At 30.7% G+C, this 15,689-nt stretch overlaps 1 protein-coding gene across 2 annotated transcripts in view; it reads left to right on the forward strand.

The window, feature by feature from the left end:
• Positions 1–15,689, forward strand: part of LOC118193453 (uncharacterized) — a 917,076-nt gene that overhangs the window by 126,548 nt on the left and 774,839 nt on the right. For both annotated transcript variants that reach the window (XM_085817668.1, XM_085817667.1), the window contains exon 2: positions 3,912–3,983. The gene's annotated coding sequence lies outside the window, so the exon portion shown is untranslated. The remainder of the gene's footprint in view (positions 1–3,911; positions 3,984–15,689) is intronic.

The following is a 15,689-nucleotide window of genomic DNA, read 5'->3' on the forward strand; positions in this document are numbered from 1 at the left end:
AATACGCGCCCATCGTGCAGACCACCACACCACGAAGGCCTGCCAAGAAGGCGGGAGAAATACCTGATATACTAATCTTTCCAAAGAGCGACTGGGGTTTTTTAGAGAACAAAATCGCCAAATCCTGGGTGTGGAGAATCATCATCCACCACCCTTTTAAGTTCGGGCGCCACTGTAGGGACATTAGTTATTTTTTTAAAGCCGGAGTGTTGGAAAAGAACCAACGCCTTCACCTGGAATCGAACCATGGACCTCTGGCATATGCGCCCAGTATGCAGACCACCACACCACGAAGGCACGCCAAGAAGGCGGGAGAAATACCTTATAATCTTAAACTGTGATTATTAAAGTTTCAAAATGTACCAGGTATTTCTTCACTTAAATGTTTATTCTTACATTATTAGTGACTACAATACTTCCTTTATATCGTACAAAGAAATAAAAAGGACTAGCACACTGAAACTTTTGGAGAAGCAAATTCTTTTTTACTTTACATGTAAATGTTTCGGAAATATGTAGGGTGCCCTTAAAAAAAGCAGGTTTTTATGTATGACAAAACACTACTCATACATTGAAAATAAACTATATCATAAAAATGTGTTTGCAAATATACAATGATAAATTTTTGAGTGAATGCATAATTACAAAGAACTTAATATATTTAATAGTTTATTTACATAACAATCAACTTATGCAGCTAAGCGCTTTAAGTTACTTAACTGAAAAATGCTTCTTGATTATTCATAATACATGAAACAAGTATAAAATTATTTTGTAGTTGCTTTCTGTAAGCATATGGTGTACTGTTTCTTACATAACTTCTAGGAAAATGTCATGGCTAAATGAATTGCAATAGTTATTCTGATCAGAAAATAATTGCCTTTGTGTCTAGTTGTTAAGTACTACACAGGCGCACAGCTATCAATGTAAAATTCATTTATTCATATTAAATCCTTTTGTGGTTTTATAATTTATTGAGAATCATACCTCTTGGTTAAGAATGTATCATTGCTACTAAATGATACTCAGCCTGTAGCTTCAAAAGCCCACTCTATGTTCAAATGAATGGTCATTTTATGTCAACTGCTGGAATTCGAATTGTGACTTGTCTATTCTGAAACACTTTTATTGCGCAGCAATTCAACTGTTATTCAAAACGAAAGTGAAGTAGATCAAAGAAGTATCATAATTTGTCGCCTGGCCGTTATATATAGAAGGGAGCGAAGAATATCTTAATACAAATAAATTTCATGTTTTTAATTACATCCGGAGCAACTAAATGTTTTATATTGCTTTGTACTTGATATCCTTTTACTATTCTTAAGCATTGAAAAACTGAAAATCAGTACAAAGTAAATGCGACTTATAGCATTTAATAGAACTTAAGATTTTAAACTTACATTAACTAATAAAGGTCCATAATAAATTAATTTTTATACAGTTTTGCTGGTAATTTTTCATAAAAATATCATTTAAAGGAGAATACAAGAAGGCTACGTGACAGCAATCTTTCGTATTGATTCAAAATGAAAAATTAAAGAATTTCGGTTGAAAACAGAGCGATCTTGCTCTTAAAGAAACCTTTTTATAAATTAGTATCAATAATTGTGAGAGAAGAATGTATGTAAAACTTACTCATTTGCTGGATTTGATCACAATAAATTATCAAGAAAATTTATTTGTTTATTAATTTTACAAATTGTTTGTTAGAGCTGATTTTAAACAAATTTTATAACTCTCTTCTGAATGAACATCTGTATTTTCAAATACATATTCCAATTCTCGTAGTTCTGAGGAAAACAATAATGGGAGAATATAACTCAAGTTTTCAAAAGTTTCAAATTAATTGTTGAAATTTCATTATATTGTTTTATTTTCCAGTGACACTCATGTTTTGATTGTACTAAAATAATTTGTAGTCCTCCGTGATCGTCACAGAGCTCTAAATTCCAAAGCTGTGGATTTGAACCCCATATTTCGCATGTTGCTTGTGTTCTATATAAAATCCCGGTTTATTTTCGGAGGGCAGAAAGGTATACAGTATTTATTGATAAGAATGAATAAATTGACTTTCTTTTCTTTAAGCATTACATTTTTCTAACTGATATAATCTCAGCTCTTGCTAAAGCTTCGCCTATTAGAAAGGTTTTCCTTTAAAAAAATTAGTTCAAAGATATACAGACTAAAAAATATAAAATAAATTGATAATCTGTCTAAATTATTTCAATTAAATTACATAAATTACTTGAATACATTAAATTCCTTAAAATAGTGATTTGATGAGAAAGTTTCGAACATCTTAAAATCATATGATTAAAATTTATTTCATTCAAAACTGGAAACTAACCTCTGAGTAAATCAAATAGCGTCAGAATCGGTAGCTTCATGCTCAGTCAGATTTCAAATACTGTTATTCTAGGACATTCTGAGAACCCCAAACCTCATTTAGCTCAAAATACCTTTCCCCAAGGGGGTTTCGCCCGAGTGTCGACTGGGGATAACTTCCGGCATTCTGGCTAGGAACTGCTCCTAGACAGATCAAAGAACTTCTGGGTTAAATAATCAATTTTCTCAGTGACTAGAGAACATTCGTCTATTTGGTGGCGTGTTCAAGTTCGGCAAGAGCGTGCTGATACTGTCTTGTCTGTCCCTTGATTGTGGGAATGTTACATGTCCCTTGATGTCCTTGATGTTAAGTATCAAAGGATGTCTTGGAAGTTTGTCTCTATTTGATCAACAGTGGGGAACAGTCTATGATGTTACTATGCTCTCTTTGTTGGAGGATGCTTGCCATCTACCATTGAATTTGTATTATTAATCCCAGACTGTGAGCACCACAATTGTCGCCCTGGGTTGACCGGGCGACAATTTTGATTTTGACCGGGCGACAATTTTGATTTTGACCGGGCGACAATTAATTGTTGAAATTTGATCAGGCGACAATTTCGCCCTGGGTTGACCGGGCGACACCAAACACAAGATATCACTTGCACAGGTGAGCAATAATTTGGATTGAAACATAGATGGTTCTGTCTTCTTCAACCAAGTCTACATCAGTTGACGTAGGAGCGCTATCCTTCATCAACTGTGACGATCAAATTGAGTCAAGTCTGAAAAAAAAAGGCCTCGGTAACTTGAGTGTGGTAAACAGATCGCGGAAGTTGCAAGAACACGCTCTGCCATACCTGAGTAAAATCTACAGGATTGTAGAGATTGACGGTTAATGAATCTTTTGAGATCTGCAGGCAAACACTATCCTGGATTATCCGTGCTGCCTCACGGAGTATGTTAAAAATATCTAACATCTTTCTTTGCAGTCACAATACTGCATTCAAATGGAATGTTATCATGGCGAATTCACCAAAGGGAAGTGCGTTCTAATAAAGGGAGGACTATCACGAATAAAGCGAATACAGGAACGGCATGCCACTTCCGAAGATCATCGCAGGTTATGCTTCAATGATGCGTTTAGCTTGAATGGATTTGTCTAATACTCAAATTTCATATATCTCTGTGGCAGATTTTTCGAAAATTTCCTCGAACGAGGTTTTCCCTTGAGATCTGAAAGGACATTAATTTTCCTATCAGTATTAAGTGAATACTTTGGCATGCCATTAATCACTTTCTAAATAATTAGCAAATTTTGAAATTTTATTTCTCGAAGAAAAAAGCTTTGCTATGCAGCGCTTACGGAAATAATTAAGAATGTTTGCTACGACAATTGGCTTACTAGACTTTAATCCCATGACATTAAGCGAAAAAATTACAATAAACTATGTGCATAATTTCAGCAATAAATGCTTTTTAGCATCGTTTCTGAAATGTCATATATATTTAGTCATTTTAGTAGTTACTGTATCTTTGATTAGGAGTAAGAAAAATAATTTATCTTTATATTGTTTTATTTTTAGGTTGAAATAAATGGTTATCTTGTCATGGAGGAAAAGGATTTATAAACATAAAGCAAAGATAAAGAAAATCAGGTTAGTTGAATTTTTAGATTTCATTTCTGAATTGTAGAATTTATTACAGCTTAAGAGATAATTTATGATTTTTTTTTAAATTTTGAAGCAGGAATGAATGAATCTTGAAGAATGATTTCAAAAGAAGCAGCAAAATTTGAATACTTCTTCTGAAAGGAACTATCAATAATATATAAGATTTGTGATTAATTAAAAAATTAGCTAATTTAGAAGTTTATTTTTATATAAATGAATTTGTGTTTTTTGAAAGAGTAACTTAATAGTTTTAGCCATATTTAAGTCCCACAAGAGAAAGTACTTTTTAAATGATTATATCGCTCTCATTACGAAAAATGATATGCTATTAATATGTAATGGTACAATACCTCGTGTTTGAAAAGATGAAAGTAATGAGGCTTGCTTGTATAATTTATATATTTTTGTAAATAAAAAAAAGTCTGTAAATTCAATATATTTGGAATTAACTCTATTACCTAAAAGAATTCTGATTCATAATAATAATGCAATTATTATTTTATTAGTGGAAAATAAAACTGTATTTTAACAAAAATATTAAACAATTAATGAAATTTGTTTAATTTTCAAAGAAAGTTCTTTTATGATCTCCCCTTAATACATATTTATTCCGTTATCGTATCTTAATGAGGTACTAAATTTCATGACTACTATACTGCAAAGAAACAATCTTCTTAAGGTGAGCATTATTATGCATTTAAAACTCAATAACTAAATAAATAAATAAAATTAAATGTAATAGTAAGCAAATAAATATATAAGACAAAAATGAAATGCAATAATAAATAAATAAATAAATAAAATAAATTTGTTGCTCTATATTTCAGAGTATATTCTATTAAAAGTTATTACTTTAAAATAATCATCTTAAAATGAGCATTATTATGCATTTAAAAATCAATAAATAAATAAAGCAAAATGTAACAAAAATAAATAAATAAAAAAATAAGCAAATAAATAAATAAAATAAAGCCAAATGTAACAATAAATAAATATAAATAAACAAATAAAAATAAATACATAAAGAAATGTAAATAAATAAAAATAAATGTAATAATTAATGGAAAATGTTCGACGCTTCAGAGTGCATTCTATTAAATGTTATTACTTTGTAGATAACAATTATCATATAAATTCAATTTAATGGAAATTTCTATACACGAAAATAAAGCAGATATTGCAATATTATGTTTTAACGATAGCGATAAATCGAAACTTGAATTGAAGATCTTTTATTATCATAGTGCTTTATCTAACTCTTTTCTTTTTACTGTAGTGATAATGCATTTATACATATGTAAATGCATTATGACTACAGTAAAAAGAAAATAAATTTATACATCTGTAGTCCACCAGCGGCCGAGTGGTAATGACATTGGTAACTCGGTCTGAGGTTCGAATCCCGCGAACGGACTGCTACATGGGCGTTTTCGTGGTTTTCCCCATGTGTAACGTATATACGAGCCAGTTGCCCTTAGAAAGTCCTCCACAAAGGCATCCCTCTCTTTAGACAGATAGCCCTCGTATTGCTTTGCCATAATTAAATAATCCAATCCTTATACATCTGTAATACTTCTCTCTTATTTTGAGCATGCTTGGCGCATTGAAAATTGAAGTAGAATTTCATAACCTTTTTACGTTAATGAAAAATGTCGTTAAAAAGACATCTAATTCTCCTCTAGTAGATATTTAAACGCATCTAAAACTTCAACGATAATAATTTAAAGTCCTTGCAGAAAATATGTCGTTATTTGCATAAATTGGTTGAGAGCTATTTAATGGTGAACATCACCAATGCTTCTCTTAATCTAGTTAAACAATATTTCAGTTTAGTATCATTCAATTTTGTTTACTAGTCTGACTGTACTGTTTAAATTCAAATATGTTAAACAAATGAATTAAATTTATTAAGTAATCTAATTAATTAGAGGTTTCCTGTAAGATTAAAACTACTGATTCTTCATATTTTTAGACTACTCTACTTTTTCTTATTTCTTTACATACACGTACCTCAAGATCTCTGTTTTGCAGATACTTAAAAATGTTTTCGTATTTCAGAGAGAAGAGCTTAAAAATATATAAGCAGTATTTTGTTCACATTTTATCGTGTTTCAAACGGAAAGTGAAAATAAGCAATCCAACAGAATTTAATATTCATATTTTCATATTTTATCTAAAGATGAAAGCTAAGTTTATGGCAATGCGGCTTTTGGAGTTTTATTTGAATAAACTTGGCACATAACTTGACGAAACGTCTTTACAAAGCCGTTTTTAGGGAATTCCATTTTCAGACCGCAAGTTTAATGATTATTTAATTCTGAATTTTATAAAATATAAATTACCTTTTCAATAAATTTAATATATGCGGCATAATTGGACCACTGCAATTAATTTTTTGAAATTTTCATTTCTCGATTCGATTGAACTTATTTTATTATTATTGACGTTTTCAATTCTGCTCCGTATATTTCATTATATTCTAGTATTTTATTTGGCTTTACTATATATTACTTCCCATAGGAATGTTGTGCACTTTTCAAAATTTGCTTTGACTGGGAAAAGGAGTCGCAACATCTTTTTATATTTTTGTGACATTTGACATTTGTGCGCTTTTTTTTTTCTTTTTTCATTACTGTATAATTTTCTATCTTCTTAAGTTTTTTCTAGTAATGATTTCTGATTGTTGTAATGTTTTAAGTTTCGCATAGATTGTATCATCGCCTTTTAATGTAATATAGCTTCTTTTATTTATTTACCAACGATAAATTCTATTTTAAGAATTTTTGCGTAACATAGATTTCGTGTTTGGGATATATATTCATATGCAAATAGGTGTATGTTATGTGTACATATATTTGCATATGACGTATGCATATTTGCATATGCAGTGAAGTCATTTAGAAAATATGAATCTTATATGTAAAATCACTCTGAAGAGACCCCGCCTATTAGCTTCAGATCGAACAATTAATTGAACACCTTTACGTTTGTATTTTTGTATATTTTTTAGTATGGATCTTCAATAAAGCAATTTAGTTTTTATTTCATCATTTTCAAAAATAATAAAACTTTCTTAGTAAAACAAAGCAATACAGCAATACGTAAGCCTATATTACAATTGTTCTATTCCATTTAAATTTGTGGAAAATAGATAGTTAATATTTCGACCTTAAATATGAAGGAACTTGATTATGAATAAACATAAATGATGAAAGATATTGGTTGGCACGTCATATTTTTACCTATGTTTTCGTTTCACATTTCAAGTTAAACGTGTGAAAATTACTTTATTAAAACCGATTAAACGAGAAAAGGGTGAGAAGCATACATTATGATATCCATTAGCATCGTTTCAATTGGAATTTGAATTGCGTGCAGAATAGTCAGCTTACTCTCTAAAATGTAAAATTAGAATAATACTTACGAAGAAGTTCTGGCTTTTCACTGAGTGTGAATTTCAATTACATTACCTATTAATATCTACTTGTTACCTTGTTAATGCAAGGTTAAGGAAGACTAAAAATTAATAAATATGCGTATGAAAATAATACGTGTATATCATTGATAAGTAGAATATTACAGGTTTCTTCAAAATTAAACATTGCATAACATCTAACATTTTTATAATTAGTCCAAAGGGGCTTTGTCCCTGAAGGACTATTATTTTCGTTTTGCGATTTTGCGTTGAATCACTATAAATGTCCGTTTCACTTTTCAAACTGTTGCCACCAAATGTTAGAGTCCTGCATTATATTTGAAGAAATTAAATAATGAAATATCTGCATAAATGTAGGTATATTTCTCGCATTGTGATAAAACAGCGCTACATACAGCCATCGAAATTTGAATGACGTAATCCTCCTGCGAATATGGGCATGTGAAAGCTCAAATTCGAAATTTGGAAGTTTTATTATCGATTTTATATTTTGTAAAACTTTAACGAATTTTTGAACAAAAAACTCAACGATTTGAAAGCGAGCAATGGAAACAATCTACGGGGAAAAACATAACGACAACTTTTTATCTCCAGCACGCGAACTGTGTATCGGAAATTTTAAAGATAGGCTCATTTTAAAATTATTTTACGACATTGTTATTTAACAGAAATTTATGGTTTAAGTGCGAAAATTTATGATCTTTAATAAATAAGGTAACACACAGAACGTTAAAAAACGCCCTTTTGGCCATAATTTAAAATCTGAAATCTTTCAGATTTCTTTTCTTTATTTTGCTAAATAGTTCACTTCATGTTATTTGCTAGAATCAGATAACTTTATTATTTGCTTAGTAATAAATATTGCTTACCATCTGCACCTGTTTCCGTGTCATACCCATGCACAATTATCTAGGAAACAAAAAATGTGCCCAGATAAATTTACAAAATCATTACGCTTTCATAATTAAAGAATGAATAAATTTAAATAAATAATTAAAACAAATATTGAAACACTTTAATGCAGAGTCCTTGGAGTTCAGACAGGCCAATTTTATTAAAGCATTGATGTTACGGTGTTAAACGCTGTACAAGCTTATTGTTTAATACGAAGCTGGCTTGTTTAGTAGAAAGACGAATGGGACTGGAAACCCGTTTTTTGTGCATTCGTAGCAGCAATAGCGTGGAAGTTGTGTCATTCGTAAGACTATCATACAAGAAAATTTCGGAAGATTTTCTGAATTCAAAAGTGAGTAGCGAATATTTACTAGTATTAGTTTGGTCTCCGAAAACTGGCATTCTGATTCCCTCAATGGATGATCTTTTTCACTTCCTTCTATTTAACATACCGTATGTGCTCATTTATCTTGAATAACTTATTTTAGATATGCGAAAACGGAATTCACAGAGTATTTCATAAATACTCCGTAAATCAAATTCTAATAAATAACTGTAATATTCACTATAATAAAATAATTAGATTATAGAAATTAGGCTCCAAAACTGCTTAAATCGCAAACAAATGTGCTGCAATAAAAGTTGAAATACGTAAATTTTGTACTACGAATCCTTTACTGTAGCTTGCTAGATTGTTCAAGGTATTAGTTGAGATTGGTTGATGGGTGCGTTGAATTACCAACGATCTGCTGGTGCAAAAATCGGGATTTATACAAAGACTATATTACGTTTTCCTAATTACTTGGCTGCTAATAGAAAGGAAAAGAACGTGAAAAATCAGCGCAAAATCCCAGAAAATATTCAGAAGCAGGATAATTACTTCTAAAAAGTAAAGAAAGTTTTGTTTTTTCATGGATTAACCAATATGAGCAGAATAATTTTATACGAAATATGGCTTCGCTAACACATGAAACTAAGTCACTAACAAAGTTAAGTCGTTCCTAAACGAATCGCTGATTCCATTTCTCGAAATTGATTCTTAGAAATTTTACATAAAATGAGATTAGATTTGTAATCTGATCTGGTTCCCCCAGGTATTGAACTAAATTCGAAGTTTTCAACATATCTCTTAACACATTTCTAGCGAACGATAGTTCTTGCACTCGAGCTTAGCATAAGTTATGACTTACCAAAATGGCAACGAATGACTGCATTGCATACTCCATTTGCGACTAGCTAAATTTCGATGCATCTTAGATCACTTATGGCTTTTTAGATTTTGATAATTTTGAACCAGATTAACCTTCTTTTAGCATAGATTACTTAGTAATTCCCATGAGAATGAAATTATGAGATTTAGAATAAATACATATATGCTTGTGTGTATATCGTTCAGTTCCTTTCTGTGTATATCATACAGTTAATAAAAGGGTAGATTTCATATTCTATCTTATGTTCGTGACAGAAGAATTTATTTTGTATGAACAATTTAGGTTTGGAAGCAGTTAAAGAATAATATCGGGTCAGTATTCGCAGAAACCCTAATAATCTATCTCAAAATATAACAAACATTGCCACATTTTGTTACAAAACTTCTTGAAAACGATAGTTTTAGAGGTTTTGTGTTAGAACAAATGAATGTAAAGAACTCGTAAAACTGACACCTTACACTAGCGTGACTACAAACTTAGTATTATGTGAATAGATTATGTTCATTTGGGTTTTGCGAATTTTTTCGGATCTTCGATAAAGAATCTGGAGATATTTTTTTTTTTTTTAATTTAAGATTAAATGCATAAAACTGAGTGAGAAATTAGAAGGAAATAGGTAGATAAATTGCTTCTTTCAGAATGAAAGGAAATGCCGAAAGACTGCGTTTTATTTCCGCATGTAAAACCAAAATGTTTGGCTAGAATTTATCCTGCAGGTTGCGGTTTTAAAATACTTAAGCTCTAAGTAATGCGAAGGAAGTATTGTTAGTTTCGTTTGATTTATTTGACTAAAGCACACGAGGAGTATCTGCATAAGGGGCGGAATGCCATCGTTGAGGACTTTCTAAAAAGGAAACTGGCTCGTATACACGGAAAATCAGAAAGCGTTCACGTATCCAGCCCGGCTTCAAACCCCGGTCTGAACTACCAGTGTTTAGTGACTTTACCGCTCGGCCGCGGGTGGGCTCAAAGCGCTGCTAGTTGTAATAAATGAGTATGATGATAAGATCGTTTACACGAAGAATCATCTATGAAGCGTGTTGAAAATTGAAAAATTATTAAAAAAGGTCATTGGATGATTCTGTCGGATATTTTGAATACCATCAATATCTTTGCAGAAATAATGAGTTTTTTGGGTATAAGAAACTTGGAAAAACAACGGTGTCGTTGAAAAGAATCGAACACCGGATTATCCAATCGGTATTTCTGATTGATAACCATGAACCACTACACTGGAGAATTCGAGAATTTCTTATATTTTAATTTGATGATATATCAGCAGTTAGACACTTTTAAATAATTTTAAAAAATCGATATTTTTTTCTTTTATGTTAAAATTTAGCTTTTTATAAGATTTTTAATATAACTCACATGTAAAATTTCGCTTTTGAATCTAGGTTGTAGCGATAATAATTCTCAGCTTTGGCCGTTTAAAGAACCACATGATTAGTTTGCATTTGCTGTTCACCGAATTTAGAGTGTTAAAATGTATACGAGTTTAGTTTTCCTTAGAAAGTCCTCCACGAAGGCATCCCTCCGTTTAGTTATGTAGCCCTGTTATTTGCTTTGTCGTAATCAACTAAATCAAATAAAAAACCGCGTATTAAATCTGTAACATAAAATGTTTATATTAAAACATTTATACAAATATATAGATTTACATAACAGAAAAGTTAAATTATGAACTTTCACTTTGTATATATTTAAATTTTAAAAGAGTAATGGATTATGAAGATTCCAAGGAAATTTCCTTTTCAGTGAATATTTTACAAAAGTTTATTTTATAAAACAATTTCCCCTTCTTGCTTACATGATTTCTTTGAAATGATGATTATTGTGTTAATACTGCATTTGTATTAAATGATGTATTATTGTAATTCTGGGAAGCTCTAAAACTGAATTAAATATGAAATTAATAGCCATTTCTACTCGTTGCTTTGTTTACATTTACATTTTATTGAATTACATATTATGAAAAATCAAACTTATTAACATTTCTATCTTTACGTTTCTAAAAGTTAAAAAGCAATGGATTAAGAAGATTCCAAGGAATTTCATTTTTAGTTAATATTTCGCAAAAGTGTTTCCCTGCTAGTGCGCATTATTTCTCTGAATTAATGTTTAGAATTTCAAGTATTAATTTCAGTAAATTGCGTTAACTCTGCTTTTATAGAAAATGACCAAACTTTTAAATCTAAAAAAATGAATCAAAACCTTCTCCTCCATGCCTCTCATTATTTCAATTAAAATTATGGTTACAAATGTTTTTTCTCAGGAATAGAAGGTAATGGTAGCTTTAATTAAGATTTATCCGAAACCATAATTTCCCTGCTTCGAGATTTCTCAGAAACCATTAATTTGAATTTCAAGAAAATTTGTCTAATTAGATAAAACGTATGTGAGTATAAAGTAAGCAACTAATATTACTCCTAATAGCCTCTTGCATTAAAAGTTTTCGAGTGAATTTTATCTTAAAAATAGATGCTTCTGACGTCTCAAAAATAAAACGAACTTTTTAGGAATATAAAGTTCAGTTACTTTTTATTTCCATCATTTTAACTGCACATTAATTTTTTAATTGAAAAACAAATATCAGCCATAAAAAACTGAAAGTTTCAGCTTTTATATTAAACACAAAGGGACATTTTTTAACGTTTTATGTGTTATCTTTATTTATCAAATATCATGTTACTTCGCACATAAACCAGAAAATTCAAAAACAGCATATTTTTAGTATTTCTCGCGCGCTAGAGATGATTTTTTTTTTTCGTAAAGTTTCGCCGTGATCGTTTTGAAATCGTTGAGTTTGCTAATCAAAAATTCGTTAAAGGTTTACAAAATATGAAATAGATATTAAAAAAAATTCCAAATTACGAATTTGGGCTTTCAGATGCCCATCTTCGAGTGGAGGACTATGTTTCTCAAAATTAGATGTCTAAAAATCAATGTTTTTCAAAATTTGATGTCAAAATTTGATGATGAAAATGATGTAGATATATACGTTGTTTTTTCACAATGCGAGAAACATACGTACAGTCATGCAGATAGTGTAGGGCGATAATATTTTGTATTAATAATTTGAAAAGTGGAAGCTATTTTGGTGTGAACGACGGAAAATGCCTAAACGAAATTAACATCCCTTCTGGGCAAATTGGTCAATTGCCCAGAAGTAAATTTGCCCAGACGTTTGTAAAGTGCCAATTTGCCCAGAAGCTTGTAAAAAACTTTTTATCCATAACACTGCAAGCAGTACCTGGTACAATTTTATATTCTTCGTGTATTCGGATTAGAATTCTTCATGTACATTGTGAATGCATTTTTAGCCATATCAAAAGCGCATGCCTTCGTTCCTGATGATTCTACAGTGGTGCACAAACTAAAAAAGGTGGAGGATGATAATTCTCCACCACCAGAATTTAACAATTAGCCCCATAATCTCCAGTCACCCTTTAAAAAGGGGGAGTATATAAGGTATTTCTCCCACCTTCTTAGCATGCCTTAGTGGTGTAATGGCCAAGCACACTCGGCGCGTATTCGAGAAGTCCCAGGTTCGAATCCCGGCGAGAGCATTGTTCATTTTTCATGACCTCCTGTTTCCAAAAAAATCTCAATGACTCTACAATATGAAACATTTTAAATGCCTATAAACATATTAAGTGCTTTTCTATAAATATTTCCTATAAATATATGCCTATGTCTGTTTCCTTTTCAATAAGGAGTTATACAGAGGATCAGACACGTTATTTTCACAGTAGTAGTACTACTATATAGCATAGTAGCTATACAATGGTGTCATTACACATACCGGGTAATCGCAATCTAATATTTCCTGTTAGCTTTTGATATAAAATTTTCGTTTGACATGTAATTTGTTTAAAGAACGTTTTGTATGTTTTTCAGTATAAAATTTGTAGGTAAATTAAACATGCTTCATTATGAAATTTTGTTGAAGAAAGTTTATGTCTCCTGCATTTGTTTAATGAAAATCAAAATTTAATTTTATTGCTTTTGAGCATATAACTTTTGTTGTTTGAACTAAGAATAAATGGGGAAAAATTACTCATTTGAATTACAATGAATACACATTCGGCCGAAACAAGCAAGCAAACAAACAGAAATATCCAAAATTTCTGATTATTCAAAATGCCTGTTGCCCCAGGTGGTTGGGATAGCTGGAGTATCAGCATAAGTTAATTACGTAAACTAATAATTGTTTGAAAAACAGAGAGAAAGCTGAAAAGCAATTTAAGAATCTGACAAACGTTGGTTACTGATCAGAGACTGCTGTTCAGGAATTGCTTGAAAGAAATTTGATTGTACCCCAATCAAAACATTGACTGTTGCTTGAAATGTATGGTATCCGGAAAAATAAAGTTACATTTAGCTGTTGGTTTAACTGAGTAGAACTCATGTCTAAATTATCTGTTGGCTGCCATTTGATCAGTACTATATTAAAAATCATTAAAATAAAAATGAAAAGTTTGAAAGGGTTAACCATCGCTATGAATTTTAAACATCTTTAACTGTCCTCATTTCTGTGCATTAATTAAGTCTTAAATTAATTTCAGCGTCTCCTTTCTACGAGTGTATACCTAAAATAATGAACAGCTTTAAGAAATTTCTTTCGTTCTAGATTATTCGTTTCTCCATTATTTAGGTTTCACAAGTTCTATAAAATATAATGTTTTACGTATTAATGAGTGTAACAATACCAAAGAATAATTAGAGAAATTGCTTTCCTAGAATAATCCTTTGTTCAAGAATTGCATATTTGTTATATTATTGCCCGCATAATGTTATGGATTACTGCAATAAGAATTTGCAATACAGAATATATTTTCACCGAACTAAAACATGGTTAATGAGAAAATTATCAAGACTGAGTGACTTGCATTACGAAAACTTTAAATTTTCTAATTGCGTTCGTTTCCTTGCGTCGCAAAATTCTGATTTTACTTTGTTTTCTAAGAGTATTTAGCATAATTATACTAAAATGTTTCATCCTTCGTATTGCATGATTATCAGACCATGCGAATAGGTCGCTCTCTTCATTGTTATTTAAAATAATAAGTACTTTAGAATCAAAGGCACAGGAGTTACCAAAAATGGCCATGAGAATGTTTAGTAGTAAGTAATTCTGGTGCAGAATTTTAAAACTTTTAATAAATAATTCTTTTTATATCAATGAGTTTCATTTCTGCTTCTCTTTTCTATTACTGAATTCGTGAAGTTATAATTCTTGTGCTTTCGTGTTGCAATGCAAACCATTTATTGAATTCCTGTACTTAATTCCGAGTTGGATTCCGGTGACTTAATAAGCTAGGTGCATGGGGAGAGGATTCTTGAGTTTTTACATGTGTAATGTGAAGATGGAAAAGAGTAACTTATATGTCCAAAAAATTCTCAATGCTTTCAGATTTTTTATTACATCCAAAGGAGAGTTTTCTTTTCATTTACACATACACACGTTCCGAGAGCAATGGCTACCCCCCCTCTGTGCTAAAATATTTAAATCAGCATATCTTTAGGAATTCCGATATACAGTCTCGCGCGGTGGAGATTAAAATGTTTTATTACTTCCAGTGTTGCCACTGCTCGCTTTGAAATCATCAAGTTTTTTATTCAAAAATTCGTTAAAATTTACAAAATATTAAATAAATAAAAAAGAGAATTCGAAATTAAAAATTTGGGCCTCCACGTGCACATATTCCAGTGGAGGAATACGTCATTCAAAATTTGATGGCTCTAGGTATCGTTGTTTCTTCACAATGCGAGAAACATGCATACATTCATGCAAATTCTTCATTATTTAATTTCTTTAAATATTTATAATGTTAGGGTGATAATATTTGGTGGCAATATTTTGAAAATCATACGCCATTTTTTGTGATTCAAATCAAAATGTTGTTTCGTTACTAATCTCCCTCTTAGACTAATTAGTCCTTTCTTGTATTTTCATTTTTCTCACCCTATTAATCGTCATTTGAAAGTTTTCGGATACGAATGACAAGTCAATTCAGTTCAAATAAAAATATTTCATGAACTTAAAATTTCATGCTCTTATTTATAAAAATAATGACAGCTTCTAGAACGATTCTGCATGAAAATATAGCTACACATCGCAGCAGAGCAGTTTAATGAATTTTTAAT

This window comes from Stegodyphus dumicola, chromosome 5 (assembly GCF_044657685.1).
Source record: "Stegodyphus dumicola isolate Sdum_Otavi_A_Nest chromosome 5, ASM4465768v1".
NCBI classification, from domain to species: Eukaryota; Metazoa; Arthropoda; class Arachnida; order Araneae; family Eresidae; genus Stegodyphus; species Stegodyphus dumicola.